Genomic DNA, 18,052 nt, shown 5'->3' with positions numbered 1-18,052 from the left:
TGATGCTGTTTGGTATCAGGCAAGTTCTTGACCTTCCTGATCCATTTCTGTTCTGCTGAATGCTGTTGCTGCATTTCCAATTTGGTAGTTTAGAGGCATAAAATTGACTGCCACTAGCAGTGTCATGCCTGTGGTGTTGGTTTTCTGCAGATCAGTTTTAAACAGAGACATCATTTTTCACTGACTTCCTCTTGAAACAGTGCCTGTGAAGGTCACTTTCTTCAGATTGCTATAAGGACAGGTGTTGGAACCTTTCCTGTGCATTCGAACCTTCCCTCCCCATCCTGTTTCTCATTACCAGATAATCCAAAAGGAAGTTCTCATATCCAGAATTTTAATTGTGACAGTGATAATATGGCAAAAAAGCTTAATAATCATCTGACAAGCCTAAAAGTTTCAATGCAGCCTGCTAATTATAAATGCGGCATATAAACTGCTGTCTTTAGGTGCCCTAGAATGTGCCTGATCCAAATTGTCCAATCCAAATGGACACTCTGAATAAGCTGTGTATATTCCCTTAAAGAATATACATGGGTACAGTTCCATAACTACTTGATTTTTCATATGGCATAAGTCTTTTACCTTTGTGCGACCACTTTAATTTGGCTTAAAACACAATGCACAATAGTGGTTAATCTAGCTAGACTGATTTTTACCAGATTTTTCCCTCTTCTCGATTGCTCTTTGTTTGCACTCTAGCAAACCTGGCTGTGGAGATTATGAAATTGACCCTGAGGATTTATGAATACACAAAGAATGTAAAGTGTGTACTTTCCTTAAATTCCCAAGTTATTCCGATTAAAGGTAATGCAAACCTTCAACTTGAAATGTCACTATCTTGGATAATTAACCTAAAATGAATTGTTGGAAGTAGGTAGCCAGACCTAGTTTGGATAGAAACTTATCTGTGTGAAGTTGTTGACTAAGCAGGACTTGTACATAATTAAAGTGTGTGTAGTACATAATGCTCTTAATTTGGTACTTTGATTAAAATGGTACACATCACTACTAGAAGCTTGAGAACAAGGATTTCACTTAGTTTTAAAATCTATGCTGTAAATGTGTTGTCTTTGTTATTACATCACAAATGATTGAACTGTTAAGAATGATACACATTTAGGAACATGAGATGCTTATTCTAGCTGTCCCTGATTAAGCTGCACAGCTAAATTTTTTTTCAATCTGTTGGGTGCGAGCAGATTGATTCTTTCATGGTCTTGAGACATCCTAAAACTCTTTTCAAAAACACTTCATTGGTTCTATTGTCCCTGTTGTAACGTAGGAAGCATGGCAGCTAATAAATGTGCCACAAGGGCCCATGAGCAGATATTCTGTTGTTGTGATATTGGTTGAGAAATAAGAATTGGTCAGGATATTGATACTCTTGGTTTCTGTTTGTAGTGGAATAATAGCAGTTTAACTACTTTTTTCTCCCTTGCAGCTTAATTCTCCCAATATGTAAAAACCCCCATAAGCAGGTAACATTTTTCCCAGGGATTTAAGAACACAAATCCTCAGACTGCCATTAGTCTGGAATTGTTTTAAGGATTGAAATGAACACCAGCTTCAAATGTTTTAAACTAGTTGCTTTGACTCATTTTGTGGGCATTAACAAATGAATGGGTATTTGACCTGCTACCAACAGGCCAGGAAAGAGTAGCTGAGAATCATAATTTAAAAAATGAACAAAGGTGACATGGAGAAAACTGAGGGAAGATGTACATTTTGAATGGTGATGATCTGGTGGATGTCAAGGCTTTTGGGGTGGAAGGTGAAGACGGGCGGTCCTGTTGTCATTGTGTGGTGGTGAGAATGGAGATGCAGGAAATGCGATGGATGCAGTTGATACAGTATTGCTTCTCTATGCACATATTTCCTCATGAAAATGTTATATTGTATATTACACACCAGATAAGGTAAAGGAAAAATAACTTTTCAAAGCTTGTGTAAAATAGTTATAGTATTAATTAAAAATTACAACATAGAAACAAGAGGTTCATCTCAACCAGTTGCTTTTCTTCATGAGGATTCATCCTAATTTCATATGCCGCCTTTTTCTATGTCCCCTTTATCTTCAACCTAGTCTTAGTTACTTCTAGACTTGACCACATTCCTGGCTGATCTCTCACATTCACATTCTACCCTCCTCAAACTTGAGGTCATCCCAAACTCTCTTGTCCATGTTGTAACTGAAACCAAGTTCTAATCCCCTATTGCCCCTGTGCTTTCTGATCTACACTGGTCTCCAGTCAAGCATCGTCTAGATTTCAAAATTCTAAATCTTGTCTTCAAATCCCTCCATGGCCTTGCCAACGTAATCTCCTCCAGGCCCACAACCCTTTGAGATATCTGTGCTTCCCTACTTTTACCTCTTGTGCATTCCCAATATTAATTGCTCCACCGTTGCTGGTTGTACCATTCAGTTGCCTAGTCCTCAAGCTTTGGAATACCCTCCCCTACCCTCTGTCTCTCTACCTTGCTTTTGTTAGGACAGGAGAGACAGGCAGACCTCTCTCCAACTGTCCACAAGCAGAAGGTGTTTTGAATTATTTTTAAAGTATGCTGTGGTGCATTTTCCCAAACCCTCAGTTAGTGTGATCCAATTTATTAATGACTTGCAGCAAACTTGCATTATAGTTAACTCAGAAGGTTAGTTTATTCATATTCAAAACCCAGGGGAGGAGTGTTCGCAACGTCTCTCTCTCTCTTTTTCTCTCTCTCTCTCTCTCTCTCGCTCATGTGCGCGCACAAACACACGCACACTTCAGAACTATAGCTAGTAAAAGTACAAGAAATGAATATTAGTTCATATTATTATCAGAGTGCAATGAGGGATTCGTTCACGCAGGAGCTTGAATTCAGCTGGCTGAAGACTGGAGATGTAAAGTTCTCTTTACAGTTGGCGCTGATACTGCAAGATAAAGTTGGTGCACAGTGACAGGGTCAGTTCTGCAGGCGATGGTAGGAAATCTTACAGCAGAGAGACTTTGAGGAGCAGGCTGTTATTCAGTGTGGAGTTCTGCTTCTTGGTGTTAACCGGTTGGATGTTAAAGAGCAGGCAGGATTTCTCTGTTCTCAAAGTAACATAGAGATTTCAAAATGGTCACTCAAGTCATGTGGCCTTCTTTGGAACTGGCTTTGAATTCAGGACTGAATATCCCAGCCATTACCTTTTTGAAAGAGTTAAATCTATATTGAGGTCCTTGTGTTGGGAAACCATTTACCAGGCACACTCTCTGACTCCTCTAGAGGGTTAAATTTATCAAGATACAAATGATGTCCATTGTCCTCTTTTAAAATGGACAGTCCCAGGTGTGAGATGAGTATGTTAACTAGCTATGTCTGTTGTGCTGTTTCGAACTCGAGTCCCTGGTTTTGTGATTATAATGTCCTTACAATTGGGTGTGAGATTCCACGATGATGAGGAGGATTCTTTTTCATATTCATTCATGGGATGTGGGCGTTGCTGACTAGGCCAGCATTTATTGCCTATTGTTAACTCCATCATCTTCTCCACAGATGCTGTCAGACCTGCTGAGTTTTTCCAGCAATTTTTGTTTTTGTTTCAGATTTCCAGCATCCACAGTATTTTACTTTTATTTTATTGCCTATCTCTTTGTCCAAGCTTTTGGTTATCTGACCTATTTTGTTTACGATGCTCCTGTGAAATACCGTGGAATGTTTTATTACTTTAAAGGGGCTATATGAATGTAAGTTGTATTAAGTGTTGGTACCTCTGCTTCAGCCACCAACATTTTACAATCTCTCAATTTTTAATCCGCGTGCTTTTAATCTTAATTCTGTAAATTGTTGTTCTAGACTCCTCAACTATTTTTATCTACTCTCTACCATCACTTCATAATTTTAAACATCTCTTTCAAATCATCCCTATTTTTTTCCTCATGTCTTTCTTTGTATTTATACTATTAGTATGGTGTGGAGCCTGAAATTTTACACACTGTACTACAACTGTAGCCTAGGGTTTTTAGTGGATTTGCCATTGCATCTCCACTCTTATATTCTGTACAAATCTAGTATCCCGTTATTCATATTGACATGACCAAGATGAAGAAATTGACAGTTTTTTTCTAACAGTTTTTTTTGTAGGAACAAGACTGAGGACGTTTGTTCAGGCAGTTGAAGAAGTTGATGTGGGCTTGTAGTAAATATCTGTGGAAAGTGCTTTGCAAAAAAAGCAGTTGGAAGGTGAGGGAGTATCTGCAATTTTTAAAAATCTTTTTTATTGTGAAATGGCGGAGGAATAAATACCGTGTTCGTTTTTCACTGTATAAAGTTGTAAAAGTAACAGTTTATATTACTGCTATTCATGTGAAACATAAGTTACATTGCCATGTTGTCTTCTACTTGGTGAATTCTTGATTGTGACTGTACCATTAGGTGGCCAATCCTAGCAGCTGTCAATGTTTTGTAGCAAAAGAAATCATCTCATAAACAATCTGCTGCTACCAGCCAGAGTGTTATTGGAAAAAACACTAAGATTAGATATTCTACCCACTGCCAACTGGGGAAATGGTGCATGACATGTGCATATCTAACAAAAAGGAAGTTAAATCAAATTAGGAAATAGCATGACATGCTGTGATAACAATGTGTTGATGTCGTTCAGTAATTTTAATGTGTCATTTTTTAACAAATGGACATTTCTTGTTAACCGTGTGTCTGGATAGTAAAGCCACTTATCTTCAGTATAATGCATTAATGGCATACCACTCTACCACGTTTCGCAATTATGTTCAAATAACGTATTGCTGGAATGCCAGTGGGCAGCACTGTGGCAGTAGTGTCACTCAATCTGTTGCACCCAAGTTACTGATCTTGACTATGTTGCTGTTACTGGTGGCCTTGGACTTTCTCTGCAGGATGGCAGTTCTGTTTTTTTTTTGTCAATTAACTCGTAATTCTTCTTTGTTCTAGCATCCTCCACAGGAATGTAATCCCACAGCAGAAAGCTTAGGATAACAGTGGAGAAAATCAGAAAGGATCTAGCTTCTTTCAAGCCATTTTTGATGTCATTCTTCTAAGCTATGCATCATATAAAACCAGCTTCCCTTTGTTTTATTAGTTTCTTTGCCTGTTGGCCATTGAGCTTTTGTTACTCTTGTTGCCATCCAGGGAACTACTTGTTTTTATTTTTCAAAAGAACTTTACTTCAGGTGTGCGAAGTACTCTTGGGCATTTATCATCACTGATAACCATACCAAACAATCTCTACATTATGTTGGCTTAGATGGTAGCACTCTTACCTGTACATAAGAATGTTGTAGGTTCAAGCTCCATTATAGATTTGAACATAATCTCGGTTTGTGTTCTAATGCATTACTGGGGCGTTCTGCAAATCTAAGGTGCTGTCTTTTGATGATTCAGGTAAACAGTCCCCATCTGCTGTAAAAGATCCCACGGCGTTCAGAGAACAGAGTTTTCCTGTGCTGGTCAAAATTTTAACCTAGATAGATTCTACCCAAAAGAGCATTTTGGGCTGCCATTCACTTACTGCTTGTTAACTTGATCAGCTGAAGGATGAAACTACATGCCAACCTTTTCCTTGATAATAGGTTTATTTATAATGCAGCATTACATCTGTCTGCCTCCTACCTACTAACCCTGCCTCCACAGTGTCCCAGCAGTCACTATTTATATTCTTGAGCAAGCTAACACTTTTTAGACCAAGCTAAAACAAATCAACAGCCCAGAGCACTAACAAAAATCAAAAACTTTAACATAAACGTATTAAATTAAAATGAAGTTACCAGGGTTGGTGATGCAGCCTAGCCCCTGCAGCACTCGCCAGTTGTAGAGGGCACAAGCGTACTGGTGGACATCTGGTGCTCCCTGTACCTAGGTCACCTGGACCCGGATGTAATCACAGAAGAAGGGCAGACATAATTTTAGTCAGCAGCTTCTCTCCCTCAAGGAATTGACCCCTGGCCTCCCACATGCCAAACAGAGATATGAGCTACTGTACTAATGAACTGCAAGTCTCTAAATGTGCTCTAGGTACTCAAATAATGCCCTTTACATGTGTATCCTTAACCTTGATGATATAATTAATATACCATTATAACGCAAATTCATTAAAAAAGGCGAATCTGTTAAAGTTGTAATTTAGAAACAAATTGAAGAAAACATTACTTTCTTTTCATATTTTGTACAACACAATAAAGACATCCATCTTCCAGGACTTCTAATATTTTCTTAGAATAAGCATTCCTTTCTGTTAAAGCAGTCAGACAGATAATTGTTGACTTGTGTTGCCCTAATTTATCTTTAAAATGTTAGAGAGAAAAGAGATCTTGTTTACACTAGTAAGGTCAATCCTTAGCCGTTTTTTAGTCACATTTTGTCAGATGTGCAATGAATGCTATGTAGATGTTGTCTATGGGCAAAGGTCAAACTCTCTTCTCAATGTCCCTTATATAGGATTTCCCTTTATAGTTTAAGACTAGGGCCAATGTTTCCACAGCTAAGGTACTTTTAGCCACACTTTATTTTCTTGGCTTTCTAGTCTTAGGGACAACATCTTCCATTTTCACCCATCATGAGTATTACAATCCTAGCTGTTCACAAATATCCATCTGGAAGATTGCCATGGGAAGCATCACTAAAAGGGACTAAGTCAAGTCTTTTGGGCCACCCAGGGCTGGAACCTTGAGTATGCTTTTCCCCAAATTTAATTTCATTAATTTTTAATTTTCCTCCAAACCACCTCAATTGTTTTTCATCATAGTACTTCGTTCCAATATGTCATATCTAGCTTCGGGTCTTGTATGAGTACATAGCCAATTTAACTGTCCAATCTAAACTTCCCAATTGCTCTCTTTCTTCTTTGGATGCAGGATATCTTTGTGATGACATAACTTGTAACACTTCCTGGATACAATTTTTGATCCAAGGTTACTCCTGTCCTATTCTGCTTAAAATCTAAGCCAATATATTTAAAGGACCCTAAAGCCTGACTTCCAATCTTAAATTTCCTCTTTGATCCTATCTATAACAATTTTCTCAAATTCCACAGAGCTTTGCCATGGAAAATCATCCACATGCATTGTAAAGATGTCTGCATGTTTCTTTGTGGTACCAGTAGAAAATTGAATGTGCTTTAGGTTGAGAATAGCCTATTTTCAGCAAGACAGACCTAACAAAGACCATACCCATGATGCATCATACATTTGATAAACTTTTGTTTAATTTCCCCATCTTCCCTTCTACATCACTCACCTCTTTTTGCAGTTTCAAAAATCTGAAATTTTTTGTCCTGCAAAAATGTAGCTTTTATATTGATTCACCTATATTCCCATGAATGCGCCCAAGGCTAAGAAAATTTAAGATTACTTTTCTTGAGTATTGCTGAAAAAAGAGACATATCTTAACTTTTCTTCTTTTACTCATCAGGAATCTTTGCAAGAATACCAATATAAGGGGAAAACAACAATTTATACAGTAATGAGAAGAGAATGCTGATTGGTTGGCAAGTGGACTGATTAGTAGAGGCGTTGCCATGGAGAATGCATCAGTGATGGTGATTGACAGTTAACTGGCAAGCATTGTTTGAAGTTTAAACCAGGTAGCTTGACTCGGGTCAAGGCATTGCACTGAGGAATGAGTCAGTGAATGGCTGTCACTTATTTTGATTAGCTGAAGCAGGCACAATGTGTGTGTATATGTTCTTCCTGCTTGCAAAGAACAGGGCCTGTGGATTAATATATGTAGCTTCCAGTAAACGCATATGCGCCACACTGAGTCCAACTGACCATTTTAAATTGATTGCCAGCATAATTCTTAGCACAGAGGATTATTTAGCAAATGTTGTCCAATCGCGGAATTTCATCCAATGTTGGACACTGTGCTTTGAGTTTAGCAGGCATTGACCGGTTGGGTACGGTCTGTACCTTGCCCATTATGAAAGCGCCTGGGGCATGCTGTTTGATACGATCCACCAGACTTTGGGCCATATGGTCTACATACCTAGCATCACACTGGCACTGAAATTCATATACCACATTACTCGTTTGTGTGATATGCAGAACATCTTTTAGGCTTGACAGTAGCATCCTGTTAGTGGCGAATACCACTCGTGTTGCTCCTGCGCAATAGCAGTTGTTCAAAGTTGAGATACCTTGCCCTTCCAGGGTAATCCTGAGGTAGACTGGGCACTTTACAGGGTGACGGCCTTAGGCCTGTTCATGAGTTTGCAATATATACAGCGTCAAGTGATCCGATTAGGCTAGCCATTATCCCGCAGGATGCCTTTGGTGCATCCTGCATCAAGCTTGCATGGTGAGCAAATGGTTCGGGCCCTATTTACAAGGTTGTCGATAAGACCAATTTTAGTGTGTAGGACAGTAAGAATCCCAGTGCACATATTGATCAGTGAAGGTAGGCTTGTGGTAGACCGGGGTAGAGAACCCCTGGCAGATTTCTCAACTAGCACGTCAAGGAAGGGGAGTTCATTTGACTGTTCCATTCAAAGGTGAATTTGAGTGCAGGATGGAGCCCTTAAGTCATGTAAGGAAATCATTACATGCAGCTGTGAATTTATTTATAGCGAACGCATCATCCACGTCGCGCATTTTGTTGACATAGTCACACTCATTAAGGGTGACTATTCCCGTTCCTCTGTCAGGTTTACTGGAATGTATGCCCTGGTTGTCCTTAAGGCCTCGTTATGCTGTTAGACGTTCACGTTGCATGTGAAAGTCAGGTTGTTTGGAATCCCTCAATATGCGTGCACTAGATCAACTGGGCGTGCATTCAAGGATTCACTGTCTTCACTGGATGCTGGTTTGGGGTGGGATAATTGGGAGTAGAGGAGTTTGATCTCAGCAAATACCTCTTCAGGTTTGATTTGGGATGAAGGCCCACCAAAACTGAAAGCATGCGAAAGAACAAACTCCTCACTCCTCTGTAAACCTTACATCAGTAAACCTGACAAAGGGATGAGATTAGTCATCCTTAACAAGCATATCTATATCAACAAAATGCATGCCATTACTAAAGATGGATCCAAATTCATATCTATTGGACCTGCTGCTCAATATGACCAGACAGCCTTGCTTGAAAGTAAGCTTAAAAAAAGCTTGCTGGACTTTTTTGAGAGATGCGTGCTGTGTGATGTATGTGACAGAGTTCGTCCTCACGGTTCGTTATGTCTGCGTATGTATGGGCTGCTGAAGATACATACAAGTGATGTCCCTTTACACCCTATCTTATCTATGACCAGTTCTGCACAACATAAATTGGCCAAACGGTTGGGTGAATTGTTACAACCAGTTTTGAGCAAGTTTTCCACATACATGGTGAAAGATTCCTACACATTTGCGAAAACCATATGGGACTTGCATATTGCTAGTAATTTGACACAGTAGGAGGTGCACAGTCAGTGAGAGTCTGAGTAAGGCAGAGACCGAGTGAATATATTTGAGAATTTGCTTCAAATTGGGAATTCTGTGCACAGGGGAAAAGAGGTGCTTTAGGTAAGCTTTACTCCAAGAAGTAAAGTATGCTGAGTGGGGAGTTCGGGGAGGAAGTGCGCTTTTTTCCCTTTCTACTCTCTTTTTTCAGCCTCCAGTATTTGATTCCCAATTTTGTGCAGCAGGAGGAGCAGTAACTGGTATTATTAGTGATTGGTATTGTAAGTACTGTATTGTTTCATCAGTATTGTAAAGTTTACTATTGGGAGGTGTAGGCTTTATTGATTATAATTAATTAGCAATTATTAACACATATTGGAGATGTCAGGACAGGTGATGTGCTGCAATTGCAAGATGGGGGAGCTTTTGAATACCAGTGTGATCTAGGGCAAATGTATCTGCAGTAAGTGTTTGCAGGTGCAGGAACTTCGGCTCCGAGTTATTGAGCTGGAGGCTGAGCTGCGGATACTGCAACATATCAGGAAGGGAGAAAAGTTACCTGGACACTTTATTCCAGGAGGCGGTCACACCCCTTAAGATAGTCTTCTGGTTTGGTCAGCGACAGGAGGGTGTGACTGCAAGTGTGGCAGGTAAGGGGACCCAGAGGGCAGGAGTGCAGGGACCTTGGCCCTTGCAATTGTCCAACAGGTTTGAGGTTTTTGCAGCTTGTTTGGATGAGAATGGAGGCTGCAGGGTGGATGAGCTAACTGGCCATGGCATGTGGTGCAGGAAGTCATTTAAGCAGCGCGAGTTACAAGGAATGTAGTGGTAGTAGGGGACAGTATAGTCCGAGGGATTGACACCGTTCTCTGCCACAAAGAGTGGGAATCCAGATGGCTGTGTTGCCTGCCCAGTGCCAGGGTTCAGGACTTCTGTTCAGGGCTGGAGAGGAACTTGGAGAGGAGGGGGAGGGCCCAGTCGTCGTAGTCCATGTTGACACCAATGACATAGGCAGGACAAAGGAGGAGGTTTAGCATTGTCAGTATGAGAAGCTTGGCACCAAACTAAGAAGCAGAATTTCAAAAGGCCATAATCTCTGGATTATTACCTGAGCCACATGCAAATTGGGATAGGACAAATCAGATTAGGGAGATGTATGCGTGGCTCAAAGACTGGTGTGGGAGAAGTGGGTTACAGTTTGTGGGGCATTGGCACCAATACTGGGGAAAGTGGATCTGTACCATTGGGACAGTCTATAACTGAACCGTGCTGGCACCGGTATCTTTTCAAGCCACATAACTAGGGAAATAGAGAGGGTTTTAAACTTAGTAGTGGGTCCAAGGGGACAAATTTGAGAAGATGTGGTAAATCAGTAGAGACAAGACAAGGGAAAACTATTATTATAGGAAATGAAAAACAGACTGTGACAGGAAGGGATAGAGAATACAAATCTAACAGTAAATCAACAGATGAGACTAGAGGTTATAAAAAGGATAAAACTGAAGGCTCTGTATCTGAATGCACAAAGCATTTGAAACAAAACAGATGAATTGAGAGTGCACATAGAAATAAATAAGTACAATTTGATGGCCATTAGAGACGTGGCTGCAGGATTGGGACCAGAATATTAAAGGGTATAGGACATTTAGGAAGGACAAGAAGTGATGAAAATGCGGAGGGGTGGCTCTGTTTGCTAATGATGGTATTAGCATAATATCGAGGGATGACCTAAGTTCAGGAAACCAGGATGTATAAACAGTTTGGGTAGAGATGAGAAATGGTAAATGCAAGAAGTCACTTGTGGGAGTTGTGTATAGGCCCCTTAATAGTAACCACATGGTAGGATGGATCATAAAAGGAAGAAACAATGGGAGCGTGTCAGGCATGAGAATAATCATGCGAGATTTTAATACACATGTAGACTGGAAAAATCAGATGGGCAAAGGTAACCTAGATGAGTTCATAGAATGTTTTTTGGGATAGCTTCTTGGACAGCATCTTCTGGAGCCAATCAGAGAACAGGCTATACCAGACATGGTATTGTGCAATGAGATGGGATTAATTAATGATCTCATAGTGAAGGTGCTCCTTCGACCTTAATTTGATTGAATTTTACATTTGCATTTGAGGGAGAGAGGAGTGGGTCCAAGACTATATTTTTAAACTTAAATAAGGGGAGTTATGAGGGCATGAAAGCAGAGTTGGCTAAAGTGAATTGGTAAATTGGATTAAAGGATAGGTCAATAGAGATGTAGTGGCAAACATTTAAGGGGATATTTCAGAATATACAGAATAGATACATTCCAACGAATAAGAAAAAGTCCAAGGGAGGGACACTATCCATGGTTAATTAGAAAGGTTAAAGATAGTATCAAACTTAAAGAAAAAGTATATGATTGGGCAAAGATATGTGGAAGGCCAGAAGATTGGGCAGGATATAAGGAACAGCAAAGGACTAAAAGATTAGTAAGAAAGAAAAAAATTAGACAGAAAGCTAGCCAGAAATATAAAAACAGATTGTAAGAGTTTTAATAAATATTTAGAAAAGAAACGAGTTAACACAGTAAGCGTTGGTCCTATAGAAGGTGAGTCTGAAGAATTGATAATGGAAAACAGTGAGATAGGTGAATTGAACAGGTATTTTGCATCAGTCTTCACTATAGAGGATACAAATAACATCCCAAAAGCAGCTATAAATCACAAAATAGAAAGGAGGGAGGAACTCAGGAATATTACAATCATCAGAGTAGTGGTACTGAGTAAATTGTTGGATCTGTGGGCTGACAAGTCCCTGGGTCCTGTTGGACTTCATCCTAGGATCTTAAAAGAATTGGCAGGTGAGATAGCTGATGCATTTGTTTTAATTTTCTAAAACTCCATAGATTCGGGTAAGGTACCATTAGATTGGAAGATAGAAAATGTAACTCCATTATTCAAAAAGGGAGGGAGACAGCGGAAAACTACAGGCCAGTTAGGTTAACATCTGTCATAGGGAAAATGTTAGAAGCTTTTTATGAAAAAATCTATAGCAGGACACTTGGATAAGTTCGAGGTAATCGGGCAGAGTCAACATGGTTTTGTGAAAGGGATATCATGTTTAACCAATTTATTGGAGTTCTTTGAAGAAGTAACATGCATTGTGGATAAAGGGGAACCGGTGAATGTACTGTACTTAGATTTCCAGAAGGCAGTTGATAAGATGTCTCATAAAGGTTATTGTGTAAAATAAAAGCTCATGGTATGGGGGTAACATATTCGCATGGATAGATTGGCTGGCTAACAGGAAGCAAAGAGTCGGCATAAATGGATCTTTTTCAGGTTGGCAAGATATAATGAGTGGTGCGCCACAGGGATCAATGCTGGGACTTCAACTGTTTACAATTTGTATAAATGACTTGGATGAAGAGGTGGATGGGATGGTTGCCAAATTTGCTGATGACAAAGATTGGAAAGAAAGTAAGTTGTGAAGAGGACATAAAGAGGCTACAAAAAGATATAGATAGGTTAGGAGAGTGGGCAAAGATCTGGCAAATGAAGCATAATGTGGGAAAATGTGAAATTGTCCATTTTGGCAGGAAGAATAAAAGAGGAGCATATTATCTAAATGGAGAGCGATTGCAGAGCTCTGAGATGCGGAGGGATCTGGATGTCTTAGTGCATGAATCACAAAAGGCTAGAATACAGGTACGGCAAGTAACAGGAAAGTTAATAGTATGTTATAATTTATTGCGAGGGGAATTAACTACAAAAGTAGGGAGGTTATACTTCTGTTATACAGACACTAGTGAGATCACATTTGGAGTACAGTGGACAGTATTGGTCACCTTTATTTATGAAAGATGTAAACGCATTGGAAGTAGCTCAGAGAAGGTTTACCAGACTAATACCTGGAATGGGCAGGTAGTCTTATGAGGAAAGGTTGGACAGGCCAGGCTTGTATCTGCTGGACTTTAGAAGAGTAAGAGGCGACATGATTGAAACATAAGATCCTGAGGGGACTTGACAGGGTGGATTTGGAGAGGGTATTTTCTCTTGTTGGAGAATCTAGAACCTAGGGGTCACTGTTTAAAAATAAAGGATCGCCCATTTAAAACAGAGATGAGGTGAAATTTTTTCCGAGTATCATGAGTCTTTGGAACTCTTGTCCTGAAAACGTGGTGGAAGCAGAGTCTTCGAATATTTTTAAGGCATAGGTGGATAGATTCTTGGTAAGCAAGGGGTTGATAGGTTATCGGGGGTAGGCAGGATGCAGATTTGTGGTCACTATCAGATCAACCATGGTCTTATTAAATGGTGGAGCAGGCTCGAGGGGCCAAATGGCCTACTCCTGCTCCTTGTTTGTATCCTTGGTTCGTTGCTTTCCACAGTTTCACCTCGTTTTGCCAGTCCATAGATCGTAAGTTCATATGACATTGCTAGCCTAGTCACCAATGTTCCACTCGAGGAAGCCGTAGATATTTGCACTGCAGCACTATCATGGCGATCTAGACCTACCGCCATTGCGTGAATCAGTATTCATGGAACTTAAAAACTTGACAACTCACACAGTTGAGTCGAGTATTAATGACACCATGTATGCCTAAATACATTGTGTTACTATGGGATCTCATCTAGGTTCAGCTCTCACAAACATCTTTGGTGGGTTCCACGAGAAACGTGTCTTCGATGGAATGACACCTAACCTCCTACCCCTCGCATATTTCATATGTGGATGATATGTTTGCTATGTTTAAATCTACAGCTGCAATGTAATAATTCCCTTACATGACTTAATGGGCTCCATCCTGTGCTCAAATTCACCTTTGAAATGGAACAGTCAAATGAACTCCCCTTTCTGACATACTAGTTGAGAAATCTGCTAGGGGGTTGCCTTGTCTACTGCAAGCCTACCTTCACTAATCAATAAAAGCTTTGGGATTCTTACAGTTCCAAATGCTATGAAATTGGCCTTAGCAGCAACATTGTAAATAGGGCCTAGCCATTTGCTCACCTTACAAGCTTGATGCCAAAATAGGGCACATCAAAGGCACCCTTCGGGATAATGGTTACCCTGATGAAATCTCACAAACTCACGAATGGGCCTAAGGCCTTTATTTTTGGTCCTGAAAAGTGCTCCGTTTCCCTCAGGTTACCCTGGAAGGGCAAGGTATCTGAAATTTGAAAAAAGATTAAGCCAGTCGCTTCATGCTTCTACTATGCAGCAGCAACACAAGTGGTATTCGCCACTAACAGGATGCTGCTGTCAAGCCACAAAGATATTTTACCTATCACCCAAATGAGTAATGTGGTATATGAATTTCGATGCTAGTGTGATGCCAGGTATGTAGGCCACACGTCCCAAAGACTGGCGGATCGTATCAAACAGCATGTCCCACGTGCTGTTCGCAACAGGCAAGGCACAGACTGTACCCAACCGGTCAGTGCCTGCTAACCTCAAAGCAGTGCCCGACATTGGATGTGATTCTGCAAAAGGACACCATTTGCTAAATAATCCTCTGTGCTAAGAATGATGCTGACAGCCAATTTAAAATTGTCAGTCAGGCTTGCATTGTGCTGTACATGCATGTGCTGGAAGCTACATATATTAATGCACAGGGCCCTGGTCTTTGCAGATAGAAAGAACATGTACACACATTACACCTGTTTCAGCGAAACAAAATAAGTGATAGCCATTTCCTGACTAGTCAAGGTATTGCCCTGAGGAATATCAGGGTCAAGCTGCCTGGTTTAAATCTCAAACAATGCTTGGCAATTAAATGTCAGTCACCATCAATGGTGCAATCTCCGTGGCAATGCCTCTACCAATCAGAATCCACTTGCTAACCAATCAGCGCTCTCTAGACATATAGTATAAATTTTTGTTTTCCCCTTACGTTGTTATTCTTGCGAAAATTCCTGATGAGTGCAAGATGAAAAGCTTTGACGTCTTTTTTTCAGCAATACTCAAGTTCTGTGCTACTAAAACAAATATTACATTCTTGCTATGCGGGACTATACTCTAACATCTGCAAGTCTCTCATTGAAACCCTAAGCCACTAATCTCACTTTAGCTTTATATGTCCTAACCAGGAGGACTTTTTCTGCACTTGTGTGATCAGGCTGGCTGGCTCCTATCTGTCACTTCCTTCCAACTATCCAGCATTTTGATTGGCCTAGCTTCTAATTTGTTTGCAGCCACCGAAACCACCTGACTTTAATTTATGTTCAGAGATTGATCCGTAGCCCTTGTTCTGTCGCATGGCCTAGTCAAGCCATTGCCTCTCCTTGTCTTCCTACATCTTCCTGGACTACTGCTGTAGGATCTCTCCCTCCCATGATCATTTCCATGTGCCTGAGTAACTCCCAGATCCACCATGGGGACTCGCGTTGTGTTTTCTTGCTTTCCACAGTTTTGCCAGCCTATAGATCTTAACTCTTGTCCATCATCTTAAACATATTGCCACGTTTGTGGATGATACAAAGATAGATGGGAGGGCAAACGATGAGGATGACACAGAGTCTTATGGTCTTATTGTAGAAATTCAGAGTCCATGATACATTCCTCAAAGGAATGACCATCCTATTTTCAAAATCTTCCAAAGTCTGACTGTGTCTCATAGGCATCTAAGATTATCTTGTTTGTAAATTTTATCCATAAACTTTAATAGCTGTAAACCTCCTTCCACATCCAACTGACAGGCTACTAACTAAAAATACTTTGCTTCTGATCTTTCTTTTGTAAGAAAACGACTGTGCCAAGGCCATACTTTGTTTCCTCTTTGGTAAGGACGTACGTAACCTGTGCCCACATATCCAATTCATTTTCACACTGGTCATAAGATTTGGATTCAGAACATCAGTGGGAAATCTCACTTTGACAGTTTACATTTGCTTTCAACCATTCTTCACAAAAGTAACTCAGATAATAATCTTCTGTCTGAAAAATATCTTGGTTTCCAATCTTTGCCTTTAGGCAACCATCTTTTGCTACCATGTTAACTTGATACCAAGCCAGGTAGTGAAGCATGAAACTGGATGCTAATTCTTTTCTTTAATAATAGGTTTATTTACAGATTGCATATGTCTGCCTACTAACCAACCCAGCTCCCAGCAGTCTATTTATAACTCTTTCGAGTAGCAGTCTATTTATAGAAAGTCTCACCAATGCCCTGTATAACTGAAGCATAACCTCCCTTCTCTTGTATTCAATAGCAGTCTATTTATATGTGCCCTAGGTACGTATATAATCAATGTCCTTCACCTGTGTATCCTTAACCTTGATAATTAAAATATCATTAACACTGCTTGTTGAACCTTATTCTGCAAATCAGCTACTACATTTGTTATTTAACAACAATGACTACATTTTGAAAGTAATCCATTGATTCTAAAACACTTTGGAGCATCCTGAAGATGCGATGAGTGACTCTATAAAATGCAAATTTGTTTTTCCATTCTGGTTGTTCTCGAGTGTTGTCTGTGATATGGAATTGCGCATTGTTTCCCTCAGCTTTTGGAGTCAAAACTTAACTAGGATGGTAAAAGTGATGGGAGGCAATCTTTTACATTAAATTTTGCGGAGGTGCAACTTGATGCCAGTGACACTCTTGGTATCCAAGATCCCTTGAAAAATTTGTTGCTCAAGTATCATTGTGGATTGATTATGTTGGAGTGAAGTTGGACTTCACAGATGTTACTAATTGGCCATGGTAAAATTTGCCCTTCAGTGATTATTACCGTAACACCAGCTGGTTCTTAGTGCTCACTGGGGCTGAGTGGGGAATGGTGAGTGCTCAACAAATAACCTTGGTGCTGCAGAAGGGAAAGCAACTGTTGTTGCTGCCAGTGGTGTGTCAGTCCCTCCACCAACACCCAAAAAGCTGCCGCAGAGTTGGCTGGTGAAAGAACGGAATCTAGAGGATTGTCATCCACATAGGACCTTGTTCTCTTTATTATTTATCCACTGATTCTATAGACTTGACTGACAGAGCAGAGATCTGCCCACTGGCTGCGTTCTTTTTGAGTTGGTAGCTATTTCCATTCTACAGGAGTTCTGGAGTTAGCTGCTAACTAGGTTTCACAGCTAGAAACTGGATTATGGAGTTGATAGCAAATATTGTGCACATTATTCCAGTATGGAGGACCACTCTAAAGCATTATTTACAGTGTAGACATAAAGCCAAGTTTCTGGCCTCCTGTATTTACAAATGCTGAGAAGTATTAATGGAATTTTCAGAAGTATTGAGCCTCTTCAGGGAATATGCAGTATTTGATGTTGACTGGGTACGCCCACCAAAATCGTGTGGACAGCAGGTTTGGCAGTGTTTGGTCAGAGTAGAATGTTCCTACAAGTTTATTGATCCATTGTGCCTCACTCCAAATAAGAACAGCTTGCAAAAAATGTTTGAGACAGGATTCATTTGAGCTTCCTGCCTGGGTTTCTCATGAGAAGTTGTGGATTTTGGTTTTGATTTTTGTTCCTAATAAAGGACCTTCACAACGTTTCCCTACCGTAGTAAGATGCGTTAGGGTGCTCAAGTTTATGGATTATGTTCTGCTGTTCAGGGCATCTTGATCCACTATAATGTTGATTGAGTGACCCAGTAAAATTGAAGAACTACGGAATTACTTGGAAAATTAAAAGAGGATAACATTTTGGAAACCTAGCCTGGTCAATTAGACCTCAAAGTGGTATGTGGCAAAGA

At 40.2% G+C, this 18,052-nt stretch overlaps 1 protein-coding gene across 11 annotated transcripts in view; it reads left to right on the top strand.

The window, feature by feature from the left end:
- herc1 (HECT and RLD domain containing E3 ubiquitin protein ligase family member 1) overlaps window positions 1–18,052 on the top strand; it is a 231,321-nt gene that overhangs the window by 17,176 nt on the left and 196,093 nt on the right. For all 11 annotated transcript variants that reach the window (XM_041178586.1, XM_041178583.1, XM_041178585.1 and 8 more), the window contains exon 2: window positions 4,096–4,206. The gene's annotated coding sequence lies outside the window, so the exon portion shown is untranslated. The remainder of the gene's footprint in view (window positions 1–4,095; window positions 4,207–18,052) is intronic.

The sequence above is a fragment of the Carcharodon carcharias genome, chromosome 32, assembly GCF_017639515.1.
Source record: "Carcharodon carcharias isolate sCarCar2 chromosome 32, sCarCar2.pri, whole genome shotgun sequence".
Classification (NCBI taxonomy): domain Eukaryota; kingdom Metazoa; phylum Chordata; class Chondrichthyes; order Lamniformes; family Lamnidae; genus Carcharodon; species Carcharodon carcharias.
This window is presented reverse-complemented; position numbering and strand designations above follow the sequence as displayed.